A 21,227-nucleotide genomic window follows, 5' to 3' on the forward strand; every position below is an offset into this window, starting at 1 on the left:
TTGCAAGCCATAACGGAAACATGATTAACCTAACAATATAAAATAAATACATACAATTTGGAGGGGTTAAGTAGAGCAGTGTGGTAAGCAGAAGTGCATACATGTACTTGTTTTAATCCACGCGGCCAGTCTATATCTTTTGTTTGGTGCATTTGATCCACTTACATTTAAGGTAATTGGCAATATAATTACCATTTTCTTAATTGTTTGGGGTTTATTTTGTGTAGGTCTTTTCCTTCTCTTGTGTCTCCTGCCTAGAGAAGTTCCTTTAGTGTTGTAAAGCTGGTTTGGTGGTGCTGAATTCTCTTAACTTTTGCTTGTCTGGAAAGCTTTTGATTTCTCTGTTAAATATGAATCACAGTCTTGCTGGGTAGAGTATTCTTGGTTGTAGGTTCTTCCTTTTCATGACTTTAAATAAATTATTCCATTCCCTTCTGGCCTGTAGTTTCTGTTGAGAAATCATTTGATAAACTTATGGGAGTTCCCTTGTATGTTACTTATTGTTTTTCCTTTGTCACTTTTAATATTTTATCTTTGTCTTTAATTTTAGTCAGTTTGATTACTATGTGTCTCAGTGTATTCCTCTTTGCATTTATCCTGCTTGGAATGCTCTGCACTTCCTGGACTTGGTTGACTGTTTCCTTTCCCATGTTAGGGAAATTTTCAGCTATTATCTTTTCAAATATTTTCTAAAGTGCTTTCTCTCTGTATTCTTCTTCTGGGACCCCTATAATGTTGGTGCAGTTAACATTGTCCCAGAGGTCTCTTACACTGTCTTCATTTTTTTTTCATTCTTGTTTCTATATTCTGTTCTGTAACAGTGACTTCCACCATTCTGTCCTCCAGGTCATTTATCTGTTATGCTGCCTCAGTTCTTCTACTATTGATTCCTTCCAGTATATTGTTCATCTCTATTTGTTCTTTAGTTCTTGTAGGTCTTTGGCAAACATTTCTTGCATTTTCTCCATTCTGTTTCTGAGATCCTGGATCATCATTATCATTATACTGAATTCTTTTTCTGGAAGGTTGCCTAGATCCACTTCATTTAGTTCTCTTTGGGGTTTTATCTTCTCCTTTCATCTGGGACATAACTCTCTGCTTTCTTATCCTCATCAACTTTCTGTAATGTGGTTTCCATTCTAGCCACTGTGAAATTGTGGTTCTTCTTGCTTCTTCTGTCTGCCTTCTACTGCATGAGGCAAAGAGCCTTGTGTAAGCTTCCTGATGGGAGGGGTTGTGTGGGAAAAACTGGGTCTTGCTCTGGTGGGCAGGGCCTTGCTCAGTAAAGCATTAATCCAATTATCTGCTGATGGATGGGACTGTACTCCCTGTTAGCTTTTTGTCCTGAGGTGACTCAGCCCTGGGTTTTATTTATGTTTTTGAACTGTGGTGTTGGAGAATATGCTTGAGAGTTCCTTGGCCTGCAAGGAGATCCAACCCGTCCATTCTAAAGATCAGTCCTGGGTGTACTTTGGAAGGAATGATGCTAAAGCTGAAACTCCAGTACTTTGGTCACCTCATGAGAAGAGTTGACTCATTGGAAAAGACTCTGATGCTGGGAGGGATTGGGGGCAGGAGGAAAAGGGGACGACAAAGGATGAGATGGCTGGATGGCATCACCAACTCGATGGACATGAGTCTGAATGAACTCTGGAAGATGGTGATGGACAGGGAGGCCTGGTGTGCTGCAATTCATGGGGTAACAAAGAGTCGGACACAACTGAGCGACTGAACTGAACTGAACTGACCCAGCCCTGGGGTCTATAGGGTCATGCATGGTAGGGTTAATGGTGACCTCTCAGAGTACTTAAACCAAGGGACAGCTTCCAGGACTGCTGCTGCCAGTGCTCCCATCCCTGCAGTAAGCCCCCCAACCCACGCCTCCATAGGAGACCCTTGAACACTAGCAGGTAGGTCTGGTTCAGTCTCCTGTGAGGTCACTGCTCCTTTCCCTTGGATCTTGGTGCATATCAATTTTGTTTGTGCCCTCCAAGAGTTGAGTCTCTATTTCCCCCAATCCTGTAGAAGTCATGTAATCAAATCATGCTGGCCTTCAAGGGCTTCCCAATCCCTTTGCTGGATCCCCAGGCTGGGAAGCCTGACATGGGACTCAGACCCCTCATAACAGTGGGAGAACTTCTTGGGTATTATTGTTCTCCAGTTTTTGGGTGGCCCACCTGGAGGGTATTGGATTTGATTTTATCGTGATTGCGTCCCTCCTACTGCCTTGTTGGAGCTTCTTCGTCTTTGGATATAAGATATCTCTTTCTGTTGGGTTCCAGCATCCCCCATTGTTCAACCACTGTTCAACAGCTAATTGTGATTTTGTTGCTCTCCCAGGAGATAGGCACATGTCTTACTCTACCATCTGGAACCGGAAACCGCAATTTCTTAAAAAGCTAAACTTTTACCTACCCTACAATTTAGCCCTTCCACTCCTACACTTTTACCCAAGAGAAATAAAAGCTATGCTCATCCAAACACCTTAACATAAATATTCATAAGTTTTATCTGTATAAAAAAAATTGAAAACTACCTAAATGTCCATGAAAAGGAGACAAAAAACTGCTATATCCAAATAATGAAAGACTACTCACCAATAAAAATGAACTAGTAACACAAGCTACACAACACAGTTACCAAAACAATTATACTAAGTGAAAAAAGACCCCTCAAAACAGAGGATGTATTATCTGAATCAATTTATATGAAATTTTACAAAATGTAAATTAGTTTATAGTGACAGAAAGCAGATTAGTGATTGCCTGGGAATGGGAGGAGCAACCGTTAGAACTGGACATGGAACAACAGACTGGTTCCAAATAGGAAAAGGAGTACGTCAAGGCTGTATATTGTCACCCTGTTTATTTAACTTATATGCAGAGTACATCATAAGAAACGCTGGACTGGAAGAAACACAAGCTGGAATCAAGACGGCCGGGAGAAATATCAATAACCTCAGATATGCAGATGACACCACCCTTATGGCAGAAAGTGAAGAGGAACTCAAAAGCCTCTTGATGAAAGTGAAAGTGGAGAGTGAAAAAGTTGGCTTAAAGCTCAACATTCAGAAAACAAAGATCATGGCATCTGGTCCCATCACTTCATGGGAAATAGATGGGGAAACAGTGGAAACAGTGAGAGACTTTATTTTGGGGGGCTCCAAAATCACTGCAGATGGTGACTGCAGCCATGAAATTAAAAGACGCTTACTCCTTGGAAGGAAAGTTATGACCAACCTAGATAGCATATTCAAAAGCAGAGACATTACTTTGCCAACAAAGGTTCGTCTAGTCAAGTCTATGGTTTTTCCTGTGGTCATGTATGGATGTGAGAGTTGGACTATGAAGAAGGCTGAGCGCTGAAGCATTGATGCTTTTGAACTGTGGTGTTGGAGAAGACTCTTGAGAGTCCCTTGGACTGCAAGGAGATCCAACCAGTCCATTCTGAAGGAGATCAGTCCTGGGATTTCTTTGGAAGGAACGATGCTAAAGCTGAAACTCCAGTACTTTGGCCACCTCATGCGAAGAGTTGACTCATTGGAAAAGACCCTGATGCTGGGAGGGATTGGTGGCAAGAGGAGAAGAGGATGACAGAGAATGAGATGGCTGGATGGCATCACTGACTCGATGGACGTGAGTCTGACTGAGTGAACTCCAGGAGTTGGTGATGGACAGGGAGGCCTGGCGTGCTGTGATTCATGGGGTTGCAAAGAGTCGGACACGACTGAGCAACTGATCTGATCTGATATGGGAATGGGAGGAGAGAGTGGAGTAAAACAGGTAGAAGAAAAGTTGACAAAGGAGCACTAGGAAAGTTGAGGGTATGATATCCATGTTCATTATCTTAATTGTGGTGATGGTTTCAAGGATGTATTCATATTTAAAGAGTACAATTTGATATGTTTTGACATATGTATGGAGAAAAGGAAAGATATACCCATTTGAATGCAAAGTTCCAAAGAACAGCAAGGAGAGATAAGAAAGCCTTCCTGAGTGATCAATGCAAAGAAATAGAGGAAAACAGTAGAATGGGAAAGACTAGAGATCTCTTCAGAAAATTAGAGATACCAAAGGAACATTTCATGCAAAGCTGGGCACAGTAAAGGACAGAAATGATATGGACCTAACAGAATATAAAAAGAAGAAGTGTCAAAAAGACACAGAACTATTCAAAAAAGATCTTAACCACCCAGACAAGCACGATGGTGTGATCACTCACCTAGACCCAGACATCCTGGAATATGAAGTGGGCTTTAGGAAGGGTCACTACGAACAAAGCTAGTGGAGGTGATAGAATTCCAGTTGAGCTATTTCAAACCCTAAAAGATGATGCTGTGAAAGTGCTGCACTCAGTATGCCAGCAATTTGGAAAGCTCAGCAGTGGCCACAGGCCTGGAAAAGGTAAGTTTTCATTCCAGTCCCAAAGAAAGGCAATGCCAAACAATGCCCAAACTACCACACAAATGCACTCATCTCACACACTAGCAAAGGAATGCTCAAAATTCTCCAAGCCAGGCTTCAATAGTATGTGAACCATGAACTTCCAGATGTTCAAGTGAGATTTAGAAAATATTAGCAAAAAAGACCTTCTAAAACCAAAGATGGAACCACAAAGGGAAGGAGAAGTGGAGATGCAGGATAGTCAAGACCCATACCAGGTAGTCAACTCACAAATGTGAGAATAATTACAGTTGCACAGAGGTTCTCTCCAAGGAGCAAGGACTCCAAGACACTCATCAGGCTCCCCAGCTCAGGGGTCCTGCACTGAGATGAGCCTCCACAACACTTGGCTTTAAAAGTCAGAGTGGATTACTTTCAGGAGAGCCAGAAGGCTGTCTAAAATAGAGACTCCACTCCTAAAGAGCACATACAAAATCTCACACATCCTAGGACCTAGAGAAAAAGCAATCATTTGAAAGAAGCCTGGGTCAGACTCAGCTGCTGATCTTGAAAAGCTTCCCAGAGAGGCAGGAGGCAATTGGAACTCACTCTGGAAGCACAGACACTGGTGGTAGCCATTTTGGGAAGCTCATTCTACCTGGTGGACACTGGTGCTGATAAGCACCATTTTGGAATCACTCCTCTAGCTTATAAGTGCTGAGACTCAGGCATGTCCACCAACCTGTAGGCAGCAGTACTGAGATACCTCTGGCCAAACAACTAGCAGGGCTGAGACACAACCCCCACCAGCAGACCTGCTGCCTTAAGACCATCTAAGCCCACAGAACCCTGGGATTGGTCCTGATCACCAGAGGGCACAGGATCCAGCCCAGCACACCAATGCACTGGCACTAGCCCTGGGACCCCCAGGGCTCTGTAGCCAGAGACCTCAGAATGGGGCTGCATCCCCAAGGGTCCCACTAGTGCTGGGACCAGCCAGGACCAATGGAGAGACAGCAATCCTGAGATCCCTGGGACCACTGCCCCACCTAAGCAGGCTGACACTAGCTCTTGGATCCCAGGGGCTCTACAGTCATATACTTTACAACCCAGCCCCAGCTACCAGTACACCAACATCAGGACTGGGATTCTTCTGGCCATGCAGCCAGCTATACTAGGACCCAATACCATCCACCAGTGGCTGGCAGCCTGCACACAAGGTCAGACCTGGCAATCAACTGGACCAGGGCCAGCTACTCCTGGCTACTCAGCAAGCCACAACAGAAGGACCCACACAGCCTATACAGAGGGCATCCCTAGAGTACACATTTCTGGTGACAAGAAGGGAATGCACTGCTGGGACACACAGAACATTTCCAACAAAAGGTCCTTCTCCAAAGTTTGTAAATATAACCAACCTACCAGATATATGAGGCTTCTTTCCTGGTGGCTCAGAGGTTAAAGCGTCTGCCCGCAATGCAGGAGACCTGGGTTCGATCCCTGGGTTGGGAAGATCCCCTGGAGAAGGAAATGGCAACCCACTCCAGTATTCTTGCCTGGAGAATCCCATGGATGGAGGAGCCAGGTAGGCTACAGTTCACGGGGTCACAAAGAGTTGGACATGACTGAGTGACTTAACTAACCAGATATACAGAAATAAAAACAGCAAATTAGGCAAAATGAGGCAACAAAGGAATATGTTCAAAACAAAGGAATAAAATGAGACCCCAGAAGAAAAATTAAGTTAAGGTATTCTACTCAACAGAAGTTAAGGCAATCTACTCAATAGAAAGTTCAAGGTAATGATTATAAAGATGTTCAAACAACTCAGGAGAAAATTGAATGAACAGATTGAGAAATCAGAAGTTTTTAACAAAGAGTTGGAAAATATAAAGAAGAACTAGGCAGAGATGAAGAATACATGAAAAATACATTAGAAGGAATCAAAAATAAATTAGAAGATACAAAGAAATGGATCAGCAGGCTGAAAGAGAGTAGTGAAAATCACTGAAGCAGAATAGAAAAAAGAATAAAGAGACCTCTGGGAAAACATCAAACATACTAACATTCACATTATAGGTATCCCAGGAGAAGAGAGCAAGAAAGGAGAGAGAACATATTTCAAGACACAATAGCTGAAAACTTCCCTAACCTAGGAAAGGAAACAGATATCCAGCCAAGTTCAGGAGGTACCGAGTACCAAACAGGGTCAACCCAACAACACATTATAATTAAAATGACAAAAATTAAAGATAAAGAGAGACTAATAAAATCAGAAAGGAAAAAGCAACAAGTTAAGAACAAGTGAATTCCAATAAGGCTATCAGCTAACTTCAACAGAAACCCTACATGCCAGAAGGGAGTGGCACAATATATTTAAAGTGATGAAAGTGAAAACCTACAACCAAGAATACTCCTCTACCTGACAAGGCTTTTATTCAGATTTAAAGGAGAGATCAAAAGTTTTACAGGCAAGCAGCTGAGTTCAGCACCACCACACCAGCTTTACAACAAATATTAAAGGGACTTCTCTACACTAAAAAGGCCACAACTAGAAACATGAAAATTACAAAAAGTAAAGTCTCATTGATAAGGTCAAACACACAGTAAAGGTAGTAAATCAGCCATGTATAAAGATAAAAGGAAGATTAAAGACAAAAACCAAAAAACACCTATATGCACAATAAGTAATTAAGAGATACAAAACACAAAAATATGTAAAATATGTCAAAAACAGTAAAAATGAAGGATTGTTAAAATGTGTTAGAGCTTAAGAGATCAGCAATTTAAAATAATCACAGATAGATTAGATGGATGGTGATGTACAGTGTGGGGAACAGAGTCAGTAATTGTGTAATATCTTTGTATGATAACATAATAACTAGACTTATGGTGATCATTTTGAAAAATACAGAAATACCAAATCTGTATTTTGCGTAACAGGAACTAACAGGGTGTTGTAAATCAGTTATTCTTCAAAAATAAAGAAACTCACAGAAAAAGAGGTCAGGTTTCTGGTTACCAGAGGCAGGAGGTGGGGGGGAAAGGGAACTGGATGAAAGTAATCAAAAGGTACAACTTCCAGTTATAGGATAAATAGGTACAGGGAATATATGCAATAGTTTATAATTATAAACACAGTATAACTTTTAAAATTTGCAAATCACCATGTTGTACACCAGAAAGTTATAGAACATTGTACATCAACTATACTTCAAAAAAAGTTAGAAAAAAAGGTAAATAAGTCTTAGGAATGTAACGTACAACATGATAATATAATTAACACTGTTCTATGGTATGCAAGAAAGGTATTATGAGAGTAAGTCCTATGATTTTTCATCACAAGGAAGAAATCATTTTCTATTTTTTAATATTTTGTATCCATATGAGATGATGGATGTTCACTAAACTTACTGTGATAATAATTTCATGATGCATATAAGTCAAATCATTATGCTATACACTTTAAACTTACAGAGCACAAGATGTCAATTATATCTCAATAAACTGGAAAGGGAAAAAGTTTAACACCTAAAACCATAAAGTTCTTAGAGAAAAATGTAGGCAATAACTTCACTGACACTGGTCTTAGTGATTTTTTTTTTTTTTTTTTTTTGGAGTGGACTCCTAAAACAAGGGAACCAAAAGCAAAAATAAGCAATAGGGCTATATCAAACTAAAATTTTTCCCACCCTGACGCTTCCCTATCATCAAAACAAAAAGGCAACCTACTGATAGGAAGAAGACATCTGCAAATCCTATATCCAATAAGGAGTTAATATAAAAAATATACAAACTCAAATTCAACATCAAAAAAACCCAAACAAGCCAACTAAAAAATAGGCAGAGGATCTGCATATTTTTCCAAAGACATACAGATGGCTAAAAGTCCATGAATTGCTCGATATAACTAGTCATCAGGGCGAATCACATCCCAATTACAGCCAAATCATAGCAAATCACAACCATAATGATGTATCATCTCACATGTTAGAATGCCTGTTATTAAAAAAAAAGAAATAACAAGTGTAGATGAGAATGTAGAGAAAAGAAAACTCTTGTGTACTGTTAGTGGGAATGTAAATTGGTACAACTATTATAACAAACACTATGGAGATTCCTCAAAAAATTACAAGTAGAACTACCATATGATCCAGCAGTTCCACAGGGGGCTGTTTAAAATGTCCCCTAAGCATAGGGCTCAAGTGCTAACTAGTATTACTAAACACAGGAAGGCTTTGATACACCTTAGGGAGAAAATATATGCTTTAGGGTTACAGTGATAAGCTCTGTGGAAGGTAACTAGGTAATTGTTCAAGGTTAGGTTTTTGCACTATGGGGAATTTTATACCACTTATATGTATATTGTCACCCTGCTTATTTAACTTATATGCAGAGTACATCATGAGAAACGCTGGGCTGGAAGAAGCACAAGCTGGAATCAAGATTTCCAGGAGAAATATCAATAACCTCAGATATGCAGATGACACCACCCTTATGGCAGAAAGTGAAGAGGAACTAAAAAGCCTCTTGATGAAAGTGAAAGTGGAGAGTGAAAAAGTTGGCTTAAAGCTCAACATTCAGAAAACAAAGATCATGGCATCTGGTCCCATCGCTTCATGGGAAATAGATGGGGAAACAGTGGAAACAGTGTCAGACTTTATTTTTTTAGGCTCCAAAATTACTGCAGATGGTGACTGCAGCCATGAAATTAAAAGACGCTTACTCCTTGGAAGGAAAGTTATGACCAACCTAGATAGCATATTCAAAAGCAGAGACATTACTTTGCCAACAAAGGTTCGTCTAGTCAAGGCTATGGTTTTTCCTGTGGTCATGTATAGATGTGAGAGTTGGACTGTGAAGAAAGCTGAGCGCCGAAGAATTGATGCTTTTGAACTATGGTGTTGGAGAAGATTCTTGAGAGTCCCTTGGACTGCAAGGAGATCCAACCAGTCCATTCTGAAGGAGATCAGCCCTTGGATTTCTTTGGAAGGACTGATGCTAAAGCTGAAACTCCAGTACTTTGGCCACCTCATGTGAAGTGTTGACTCATTGGAAAAGACTCTGATGCTGGGAGGGATTGGGGGCAGGAGGAGAAGGGGACGACAGAGGATGAGATGGCTGGATGGCATCACCGACTCAATGGACGTGAGTCTGAGTGAACTCCGGGAGTTGGTGATGGACAGGGAGGCCTGGCGTGCTGCGATTCGTGGGGTCGCAAAGAGTCGGACATGACTGAGTGACTGAACTGATATGTATTACTAAATCAAAAGATAAATAATTTTATAAAAGAAAGAAAATAAAAAAGAAACTGGCAAATCTAGAGATAGGGCAGACCTCATGATTAATCCACCTCCATCCTAATCCCCTAATGACAGCAAAATAGTTCAGTCATTATGGGAGTCCCATTATACAACATACCACCCAAAAAGAGAGTATACACTTCTGCTCTAGCAGCCCAAGTAAAAGACCTCAGATGTTTTTTGGAGTGTATTTGCTTAAACTTATGCCCATCCCTAACCAATGACTGTGATCATGCAAATTTTACTAATTTAAGGCAGACTGTTTAAGACAACCAGAGTCTACCAGAGAAGCTAGTAGTGAGACTGGTATTCCCCGGAGTCTATGTAACAGTGACTTCTGAAAGAAAATCCAGGCACTGTTAGGAAGGAAAAAAGCAAGAAAAGATGCTGGGTAGGCACCCAACAAGGTCAACAATCATGAAGCAGCAGGCGAAGAGTTGTGGAAATACAGCACACACACATAAGACAATAGTATGAACAACAGTGCGTAAGGACCAGAAATGATCATCAAGCAACCAGGGCTTGGTAAGGAGATCTATGGGAACAGCACATAAATGTACACACAGAATCAGAGAAATGGGATCAGGGTTAAGTACAAGGAGGATGTATAATGTGATTACTCTGAATAAAAAACAACAAAGGAACCAGCTCCAAGAGGGTGTTGGAAGTGATTAAGCTAAAGAGCCCCTCCAAATTCCCATGAAAGAAGTCAATCAGTTTAGCAATTCTACACCTTCAAAGCTGACTAGGTAAGGGATCACCGAGCCAAACTCAAATGTTTAAATAATGCCTTCCCTGAATAATTGTGTGTGTATGTAAAATACAGCAGTCTCTAACTGTCTTATGGGTAGTTAGCAGAATATCTGACTCCAGATCTCAGATTATATAAAAACAGAGTAAACATTAAAAATGTTACATATAACATATATTCTGTATTACAAAATCAGCATTGGGCTTCTAAAGGAAAATGAAAAAACTACAGTCCTAAAAATCTGAAAAATGAAAACCATGGGATAAAGGATAATAAGAAGTATAGCCAGACAGATGTAAAATCATGCCATCCGGGGTCCTACCCACTGGATGCCATAACACTGACCACAACACCAATTCCTTTCCTCTTCCCCTTCCCTCTTACTCCCTAACCCCACTTCCCTTGATACCTATACTCTATTTTTCAAAGGTCTGAAAGAAGCAAAGAACTATAAAGCCCAATTCATCACTACGCAAAAGCATGACATAATCTCATCAAAACCTACCTTTTGTGATTTGGAAGTGATAATAATCCTCAAGTTTTACTTTCACAGTTCAAGAAAATGAATAAGCTAATTACTCTCACCATTTACTTTCTCTTATGAAGTTAGAAGCAAAGAGAATAGATCAACCTGGGTCCAATCAGAAGGAAAAAAACCACACAGCAGTTTGAATAAGGGAAATCAAATATAAAGAATTATTCACTATAACTGAGTTAACCAGGAGACTGGCTAGTCAAAAGTAAAAAGAAATCTAAAGAATATAGGAATAGCAGATATAAACAGCACCCACTACTTTCTGGTAGTGGAATTCAGCACCCAAGAACAACACCCCCTTTGACTCTACCCACCAGGCACCCGATAAGATCTAAATCTTATTGGAGAGGACACAGCCACGGCTAACCAAATGACAGTGAAGTCTCTATGGGTGCTGTGCCAGTAGAACTTGATGGAAATCCACCTTTTGTAACTTGCCAGATACCTACCGTACATGGTGCCAGGAAAACCTGGTTGCAAGCAAGTGTCTCACCAGAGGCACTCTATTAAAAAAAAAAAAAAAATCACCCAAGGGGAATGTTGGGGCAAGCTGCAGGTGACTAAGTGCTACTGGCCCCATTGCACCCCAGGACTGGGCACCAGAGGAGCAGCACATGCCCAGGAGCCTGCTAGAGGGACTGCAGGTCCCAGGAGCCAGGCAGTCGGGGAGCTGAGCTCTGAGGAATCACTCAAGCTACAGAAGCTGGACACTGAGGAAGTCATGTGGGCTGCAGGAGTGAGAGGCACTTGACCGGACAGTACATAAAATATCACACTGGTCTACTACTTGAACACAACCATGCTGACTGGATCTGATGAACAAGAAATGACAAAGTCCTTTAGTTGCCTTATTAACACACATGCCAATAAACCCCGAGAAACTCATGGGTCCCCCACCTCAGTGAAGTAAATGGGGTTTAATAGTTTGAAGCAGCAGTTAGCAAACTTCTTCTATAAAGGTCCACATAATAAATATTTTAGGCTTTACGGATTCTGTCCTTTATTCTTTTTTTTTTTCCCCAAACATTTAAAAATATTTTTAAAAATTCTTAGCTTACAAGTCACACAAAAACAGGTAATAGGCCAAATCAGACCCACAGCATGCAAGATATATACTCTGCAAGGTGAAATATAAGCTGCTCTAATGTACCACCTATCATGAAAAGAGGCACAGTTGTGCAATAAGTTCTTTGAATTTTGAAGGCAACACATTTGCATGCACTATTTTGACCCATCTATAGAGTCATGGGTAAAGCTGCCTGCTTTGAGTAGAATCAGAGCAAGAGAAGGCTCTGAAGCTCAGATCCTTCAAGGATAAAGGTCTGCTCATTTACCGGGAAAAAATTCTAACCATCTAAGGCTCTGGCTGAGGGCCCAGGAAATACGGAATAAGTTGTACAAAGAAGTCATGGATATCAATTATGGCCTTATGGTCAACTAGAGGAACAAGGATTGTAAAAGTTTTACATATTTTCTATTTGCTCATTATATGTGTATGTGTATATATATGTATTAATATACATTATTTTATATATATATACACACACACACATACATATGTTAACAAATTTCCTTCTCTTTCCTTATCATTTTTATTTTATGGACAAGTTGTTAGAAGATGGCTTTACAATTTTGTCTTTACACAACAGAACATTCAGTGGGACTATGGCTGATTTTAGAAAGCGTTTAGAGACTCCTTTTAATTTTGGCATGAATCATAGACCACCACCCTACCCCGCTGGGGGTTACTGTCTCCTGTGCAGAAGAGTGCGGAAGGACTCTTCGTTCTTAGAGAGTGGAGTGAAGACCGTAAGCAAACTGGCCCTGTCAATGGTGCCCAAGGGCAACAGCATGCTACACCTGCCGCTGTGGGTGTGCCCAGACTGCCGGCGCACACTGGCGAAGGAGGAGCGCCACAGTGGCCTCGACCAGCCGGCGATTTTGCTGTTTTGAATGACACTCCTGGAGCACAGGTTTACACATCCTGGTGTATATACATGTAGCAAAGGAATTGTTGAGTCAAACAGTTAGCTCAGCTTGTGAAGAATCCGCCTGCAATGCAGGAGACCCGGTTGGATTCCTGGGTCAGGAAGCCTGTCCCCTGGAGAAGGAATAGGCTACCTACTTCAGTATTCTTGGGCTTCCCTGGTGGCTCAGATGGTAAAGAATCTGCCTGCGATGCGGCAGACCTGGGTTTGATCCCTGGGTTGGGAAGATCCCCTGGAGGAGGACATAGCAACCCACTCCATTATTCTTGCCTGGAGAATCCCCATGGACAGTGGAGCCTGGTGAGCTATAGTCCTGGGGTCACAGAGTCAAACACAACTGAGTGACTAAGCCATGGCTGATTTTGAAATGTGACATAGTAAGTAATAATACAATGACTCTTGGAATTGTGCATTTGCTCATTTGGAGAAAGAAAAAAATGTCTTCACTTGTAAGAATAGCTTTATCTTGTTGGGCAGAAATACAGTTAGTTGTTATACAATCAAACAAGAGGCCTTAATAAATTTTAAAAGCACATGTTCTGACCACAATGGACTTAAAATCAACAATAAACATACATGAAACCCTAAAATATTTGGAAATTAAATCCACACTTCTAAATAATCAATGGCTCAAAAAAGGGATCACATAGTAAACTGAAAATATCTTGAACTGATGACAAAAACATAAACATATCAAAATTTGGGGGATGCAGCCTAAGCAGTGCTTAAAGAGAAATTTGTAACTGAACAGTTGTATTAGAAAAGAATAAAGGTCTCAAATCAATAACTTAAGCTTCTACCTTAAAAAACTAGAAAAAGAACAACAAACTAAACGTAAAGCAAGCAGAAGGAAAGCTATAATAAAGATTACAGCGGAAATCAATGAAAACAGAAAAACAACTGGTAAAATCAATGAAACAAAAAGTTGGTTCTTGAAAATATCAAAACCAATAAACTTTTAGCTACACTGAGCAAGAAGAGAAAAAGATACTAACTACCCCAATCAGAAATGAAACAGGAGGCATCACTGCTGACTCTATAGGATCACTTTTATGCCAACAAATGACACAACTTAGATAATAGGGGGGGGCGGGGAAATCCTAGAGAGAATCAACTTACCAAAACTTACTCAAGAAGAAAGAGAAAATCAAAATTGACCTGTAACATGTAAAGACATTGAAGTTGTCATTTAAATTTTTCCAATAAAAATTCATGAACAGATAACTTCATGGATGAATTCCACCATATATTTAAAGAAGAAATAATACTAATCCTTTACAAACTCTTTCAGAAAATGTAAGAGGAGAGAACACTTCCCAACTCATATTAAAATGCCAGAATTGCCATAAGATCAGTCAAAGACAGCACAAGAAAATCACCTGCCAATATTCCTCAAAAACACAGACACAAAATCCTAAACAAAACATTACTAAACCAAATCCAGTAACACATAAAAAGGATTATATACCATGACCAAGTGGGATTTATCCTAGGAATGCAAAGCCAGTATAGCATTAAAAAATCAATTAATGCAATGAGTCATATTAATAGAATAAAGTAACTAACCACATGGTTATCTCAATAGATGCAGAAAAGCATCTAACAAAATCCAACATTTGTTCATGATAGGGACTCTCAACAATCTAGGAACAGAAGGAAAGTTTCCCAACTTTCTGAAAGGGCATTTCTGAAAAGATCACAGTGCTACCATCATTCCTAATGGTAAAAGAGTAACAGGGAAGAACAAATCTGACTCCACATTAGACCTGTTTCTTTTGCTTTAGTTAACAATGATTGCATATAGTCTGAAATATATAGGATAACCTATTTTCAAGGCAGATCTTTAAAAGTCCATTCATATACAGATAAAAAGTTGCAGAAGAAGGAATAACATTTGTTGGAGGTTTACAACATCATGACCTGACCTATGTGGACAGCTGCAAGAACAAAGAATTCCTGCACCAACAGTCTGCAACAACCAACCAACCAAGTGAGAGTCAATTCCTAGGCAGGTTGATAAGTCCAGCGGTCCCCAAGAAGAGAGGGGTCTGGAATTCTCAAGGAGGAGGAAAGGACAAACTGTTTTTCCCTCTACATTCCTTAGGATTATATAACAATAATGTATCCTGCTTGAGGACAGTCTCTGAAAAAAAAAAAACCTTCTGGCTAATCCTGTAATCTTAAAATGTAAATTATGGGAGTAGGTCTAGTAAGGTCTTTACAACCACCAGACATTCTTTTGATTCACTAAAATAACTAATTAAAAGTATATAACTCCATTGCTAATACTAGCAAGGGGGCACTCTTTCTGCCCCCTTCTGATGTCTATGTCAGAAGCTTTCTCTATCTCTTTTATACTTTAATAAAACTTTACTACACAAAAGCTCTGAGTGATCAAGCCTTGTCTCTGGCCCCAGATTGAATTCTTCTCCAGAGGCCAAGAATCCCAGCATCTTTCATGGTTCAGCAACAACATTTCACAAGGGCACCCTTTTCTCACTTTGCCCTTAAAAATGCTTTGCTGTAACCCTTCAGGGAGTTTGGGACTTGGGGGGTTGCGGGGAGAAATAAGCCACCTGTCCCCTTGCACGGTGCGGCAATAAACCTTTCTCTGCTCCAAACACTGACCTTTCAATTTTGTTTGGCCTCACTGTGCATTGGGCACACAAGATTAAATGCTTACCTCCTAAGATCAGGAACAAGTCAATAAGATCCATGCTCCTTACTTCTGTTCACAACGTATTAGAGGTTCTAGGCAAAAAAAAAAAAAAATTAAGGCATCTAGATACAAAGATATATCTAGTCAATCCTAAAAGAAATCAGTCCTGAATATTAATTGAAAGAACTGATGCTGAAGCTCCAATACTTGGGCCACCTGATGCAAAGAACTGATTCACTGGAAAAGACCCTGATGCTGGGAAAGACTGAAGGCAGGAGGAGAAGGGAATGACAGAGGATGAGTTGGCTGGATGGCGTCACTGACTCGATGGACATGAGTTTGACAAGCTCTGGGAGTTGGTGATGGCCAAGAACCCTGGCATGCTGCAGTCCATGGGGTCGCAGAGTCGGACACAACTGAGCGACTGAACTGAACTGAGATACAATAAGTAAAAACTGTCTATATTTGCAAATGACATGATACTGTATGTAGAAAATTCTAAGGAATTCACACACAAAAAAACCCTGCTTAATATAATAGTAAAGTAAGGTTGCAGGACACAAGATAAATAAACAAAAATCAATTATATTTTTACGTATTGGCAATGAACAATCCAAAAACAAAATCTGAAAAACTCTACTCACAATAGCACAAAAAAGTTAAACACTTCAAAATAAAGTTAACAAAAGAAGGGCAAGACTTGTGCACTGAAAATTACAAAACATTGCTAAAAGAAATGAAATGTCGTACAAAACAGAAAGACAGTCCATGTTCATGTTAAGATGGCAACAGCAATTCTCCCCCAAACAAATCTACAGATTATATGCAGTTTCTATCAAAATCCATCACAGTAGGCTTTTTCGGAAAAAATGACAAAATGATACTAAAATTTATATGGAAATCTAAGGAAACCAGCATAGCCAAAACAATTTTGAAAAAGAAAAAAATATCAGAAGACTTATACTACCCAATTTCAAAACTAACTACAAAGATACCGTATAATCAAGACAGTGTGGTGCTGGTATGAGAAGAGGCATAACAATGACTCAAACAGAAATGAGAGTCTAGAAATAATTTATGGTCACTTGATTTTTGACAAAGGTGCAAAGGCGATTAAATGGGAAAAGGATCTTTTTATTTTTCCTCAACAAATAATGCTAAAACAACTGGATATCCATACACACAAAAAAGATGAATTTGGACCCATACTGCATACCATACACAAAAGTTAGTAGAAATTGAACATGAACCTAAAGCATTATTTTTTAAAAAAACTGATAAACTGGACTTCCTCAAAATAAAAACTTGTATTTCAAAAGATACCACAGAGAAAATGAAAAGACAAGCAACAGACTGGGTAATAAATTATTTACTGAAATAATTTATAAAACATACATTGGGCTTGTACCCAGAATACACAAAGAATGTGTACAGCCCAATAAGAAGGCAAACCAATCCAAAAATGGACTAAAGATTTCAGTAGACATTTCAAAGACAACATAGGAACAGTATATAAGTATTTGAAAATTTGTTCAACATCATTAGCCAATAGAGAAACGCAAATTAAAACTAATATGAGATACTACTTCATACTAAGATGGCTATGAAAAAAGACACAGTAACAAGTCAAGATATGGAAAAATTGAAACTCTCACACAGTGCTTCTGGGAACATGATACTGTATGGCCATATTGGAAAACAGTTTAGCTGTTTCTTAAAAAATTAAAATGTGAACCTACTACACAACCCAGTAATCTCCTTATGGGTATTTATCCAAGAAAAATGAGAACATATGTCCACACAAAGACTTGTACATGAATGCTCATAGCAGCATTATTCATAATAGCCAGAAAGTAAAAACAACTGATGTCCATCAACTGATGAATGGATAAAGAAAATGTAGTATAATCATACAATGGTTATTTATCAATAAACAGGAACAAACTACGGATACATGCTACAGCATGGATGAATCTCAAAACCATTATGCTAAATGAAGCCAGACATAAGATGGCACTTATTTCATAAATCCATCTCCATAAAAGGCTAATTGATAGTGATAGAAAGCAAATCAATGGTTTCCTGAGGCTAAAAGCCAGCACCAGGTCTGAGTACAAAACCTGCAGAGGCAAACTTATTAAGGTGATGTAAAATTTCTAAAACTGAATTGCTGTGATCACTGCACAATCTCAAAAATCTTCTAAATTTACTAAAAATCACTTATTTAGAAAAGAGGATACAGTTCCAAAAGGTGATTTTTTTATATGAACTTTGCTTTCCTGTTATTAGAGATACGTAAGAGGAAGATTATAGATGTTCCTATCTTAACAGGGAAATGTTTTCTACACACTCAGCACAGTTTATTGAAGAGCCTAAGAGAATGAATGGACCAGGGAACTCTGCAAAGTCTCTTCAAAAATCAGTCCAAAAATGTCTCTTTTTTTTAATGTGTTTCATGGGGTAGTGATAGGCTTGCTACCATTATTACATAGGTTTGGGCTATCTTTTTAAGGTAAACGTTTTTCCTGTTACAGCTACAAACAAAGTAAAATAAAGATATGTAAAAATAGAGATCTGTATTTTTCATGTTCTTAAAAAAGAAAGTCCAAAAAATAAGTGTGATATTTAGTATAAAATTTTCAATGCTCAAGATTTGCCTTTTTATCTACTTTATTTTCTGATGAACTTTTAAAGTTTTTCCTTCTCTACTAAAACACTGCAAAGTCAATGCACTTCTTTTATAGATGTTTCTTTCATACTAAAAGATCAGTCTTTCAAGATCTATGAACAAAAACAGAAAATGTACATACCCCAGCCTAAAATAAAATTGAATAAATCCATTTTGGGGTGGGGGGGATCAAGATGGCAGAATAAGAGGACATGCAGGTCACCTTCCCCCATAAATAGAGCAAAAACACATCTATATGTGGAACAATTCTCAAGGAAAACTACCTGGAAACTGGCAGAAGAACTATAAAATCAAAGCTATAATAAAGATACACACATAATCGGGCAGGACAGAAAGAAGAGTAATGAGTTGGACCTATGCCCCTGGGAGGGGACTAAAAGGAAAAGGGAGATCACACAAGCAGACACTTATCCTGTGAAAGTGAGTGGGTCAAGCCACAGAATGGGTGTCCCAGTCCTGGGGACCTATGTGGATGAGACAAGCCCCCTTGGCTGCTACTAGGACAGATAGACTGAAGAAGTCAAGGCTCCACTAGAAAGAGGTGCATAGGTATTGCCTCACCACTAGACAGGGAGGAGGGAGGTCTGTCTTAGAGGCTGCTCCCTTGCCACATTCCCCACTCCACTCTGAGAAAAATCCCTGCCCCTTCTCTGTCCCTGTCACAGCTTGGCCCTGGCTCTAGAGTAGCCAGGACCTGGGGAAAGATTCAATCTAGGGACACCGAGGCGACAAGAGGGTCTGTAGGGTGTGGGCCTGCTAAGACAGCAGTAGCCACTGTTGATGCTTATTTACAGTACCACAGTGCCAGTGGGGAAGTCCAATTATCTCAACAGATGCAGAAAAATCATGTGACAAATTTCAACATTCATTCATGATAAAAATTGGATATGGTGGGAATATATCGCAACATAACAAGAGACATTTATGACAAATCCACAGCCAACATAATTAAGACCCAACTATTAAATGAAATTAAAACTTTCAACTGTTTCAGCTGAAACCCTTTCAGCTAAATTAAAAATCCAGACAAAGATGCCCACTCTTGTCATTTCCATTGCTGTGTCCTAGACACAGCAATAAGACAAGAAAAATAAATAAAAGGTATCCAAACTGGAAGGAAAGAAGTAAAACTGTCACTATTTGCAGATGACATGATACTCTATAGAGAACGTTAGAGCTTCCACCCAAAACTATAAGTATAAATGAAATCAGCAAGACTACAGGATACAAGATTAATATGTAGAAATCTATTGTATTAATAATCTGTTACACTAATAATGAAACATCAGAAAAAGTAAAACAATAAACGTATTTAAAATTGTACCCCAAAAAATAAACACAGGAATAAACTTACAAAGGAAGTAAAAGACTTATACTCTGAAAATTATAAAGCAATGATGAAGGAAACTGAAATGATTCAAAAGAAAAGGGGGAATAAAATAGAAGTGGAAAGCTAACTCATGTGCTTGGACGACATGAATTAAAATTATTAAAGTGCCCATACTATCCAAAGCAATCTACAGATTTAATGTAATCCCTATCAAAATACCCCTAACATTTTTCACAGAATGAAAACAAATAATCCTAAAATTATATGGAACCACAAAAAAAAACCCTGAACTGCCAAAGCATCCTGAGGAAAAAAAACAGTAAAGCTGGAGGTACAACCCTCCCTGACTTCAGACTATAATGCAAAGCCACAGTAATCAAAACAGCATGGTATTGTCAGAAAAAGACACACAGATCAATGAAACAGAATACAGAGCCCCAAACAAATCTATGCACCAATGTTCAATTACTCTATGACAAAGGAAGCAAGAATATACAATAGAGAAATGATAGTCTCTTGAATAACTGGTGTTAGGAAAACTGTACAACCATATGTAAAACAATGAGATTAGGTTATTTCCTCACATCACATACAAAAATAAACTCAAAATGGTTTAAAGACCTAAATGTTTACAACCTGAAACCATAAAACTCCCCAAACAGAACAGAGGTAGAACAGTTTTACACAAATATAGCAGTATTTTCTTCGGTCAGTCTTCTATGGAAAAATAAATAAAAGCAAAAACAAACAAATGGGCCTCCATCACCTCCACTAGCTTTATTGGTAGTAATGCTTCCTAAGGCCCACTTGATATCACACTCCAGGATGTCTGGCTCTAGGTTAGTAACCACACAGCATCATGGTTATCCAGGTCATTAAGACCTTTTTTGTATATCTCTTCTGTATATTCTTGTGACTTCTTCTTAATCTCTTTTGCTTCTGTGAGCTCCTTGCCATTTCGTCTCTTCTCATGCCCATCTTTGCATGAAATGTTCCCTTGATATCTTCAATTTTCTTGAAGAGATCTCTAGTCTTTCCTATTCTACTGTTTTCCTCTAATTCTTTGCATTGTTCAATTAAGAAGGCTTTCTTATTTCTTGCTGCACTTTTCTGGAACTCTAGATTCAGTTTGGTATATCTTTCCCTTTCTCCTTTGCTTTTTTTCTTCTCTTATTTTCTCAGCTATTTGTAAAGCCTCCTCAGACAACCACTTTGCCTTCCTGCATTCCTTTTCTTTGCAATGGTCTTCATCACGGCCTCTTGCACAACGTTATGAATACAGTTCTTCAGGCACTCATCTACCAGAACTAACCTCTTGAATCTATTTATTACCTCCACTGTATAATCATAAGGGATTTGATTTAGGTCATGCCTGAATGACCTAATGGTTTTCCCTACCTTCCTTAATCTCAGCCTGAATTTTGGAATAAATAGCTCACGATCTGAGCCAGTCAGCTCCACGACTTTTTGCTGACTGTATAGAGCTTCTCTATCTTTGGAGGCAAAGAATATAATCAATCTGATATCGATATTGACCACCTGGTGATGTCCATGTGTAGAGTCATCTCTTGTGTTGCTGGAAAAGGGGTT

The 21,227-nt window shown here is 39.2% G+C and overlaps 1 protein-coding gene across 19 annotated transcripts in view; it reads right to left on the reverse strand.

Annotated features, from left to right (window-relative positions):
• FANCC (FA complementation group C) overlaps positions 1–21,227 on the reverse strand; it is a 347,288-nt gene that overhangs the window by 319,195 nt on the left and 6,866 nt on the right. For 16 of the 19 annotated variants that reach the window (XM_061426129.1, XM_061426125.1, XM_061426128.1 and 13 more), the window contains exon 2: positions 15,643–15,710. The exons of the other annotated variants lie outside the window; for them this stretch is intronic. The gene's annotated coding sequence lies outside the window, so the exon portion shown is untranslated. The remainder of the gene's footprint in view (positions 1–15,642; positions 15,711–21,227) is intronic. 19 annotated transcript variants of the gene reach the window in all.

This window comes from Bos javanicus, chromosome 8 (genome assembly GCF_032452875.1).
Source record: "Bos javanicus breed banteng chromosome 8, ARS-OSU_banteng_1.0, whole genome shotgun sequence".
NCBI classification, from domain to species: domain Eukaryota; kingdom Metazoa; phylum Chordata; class Mammalia; order Artiodactyla; family Bovidae; genus Bos; species Bos javanicus.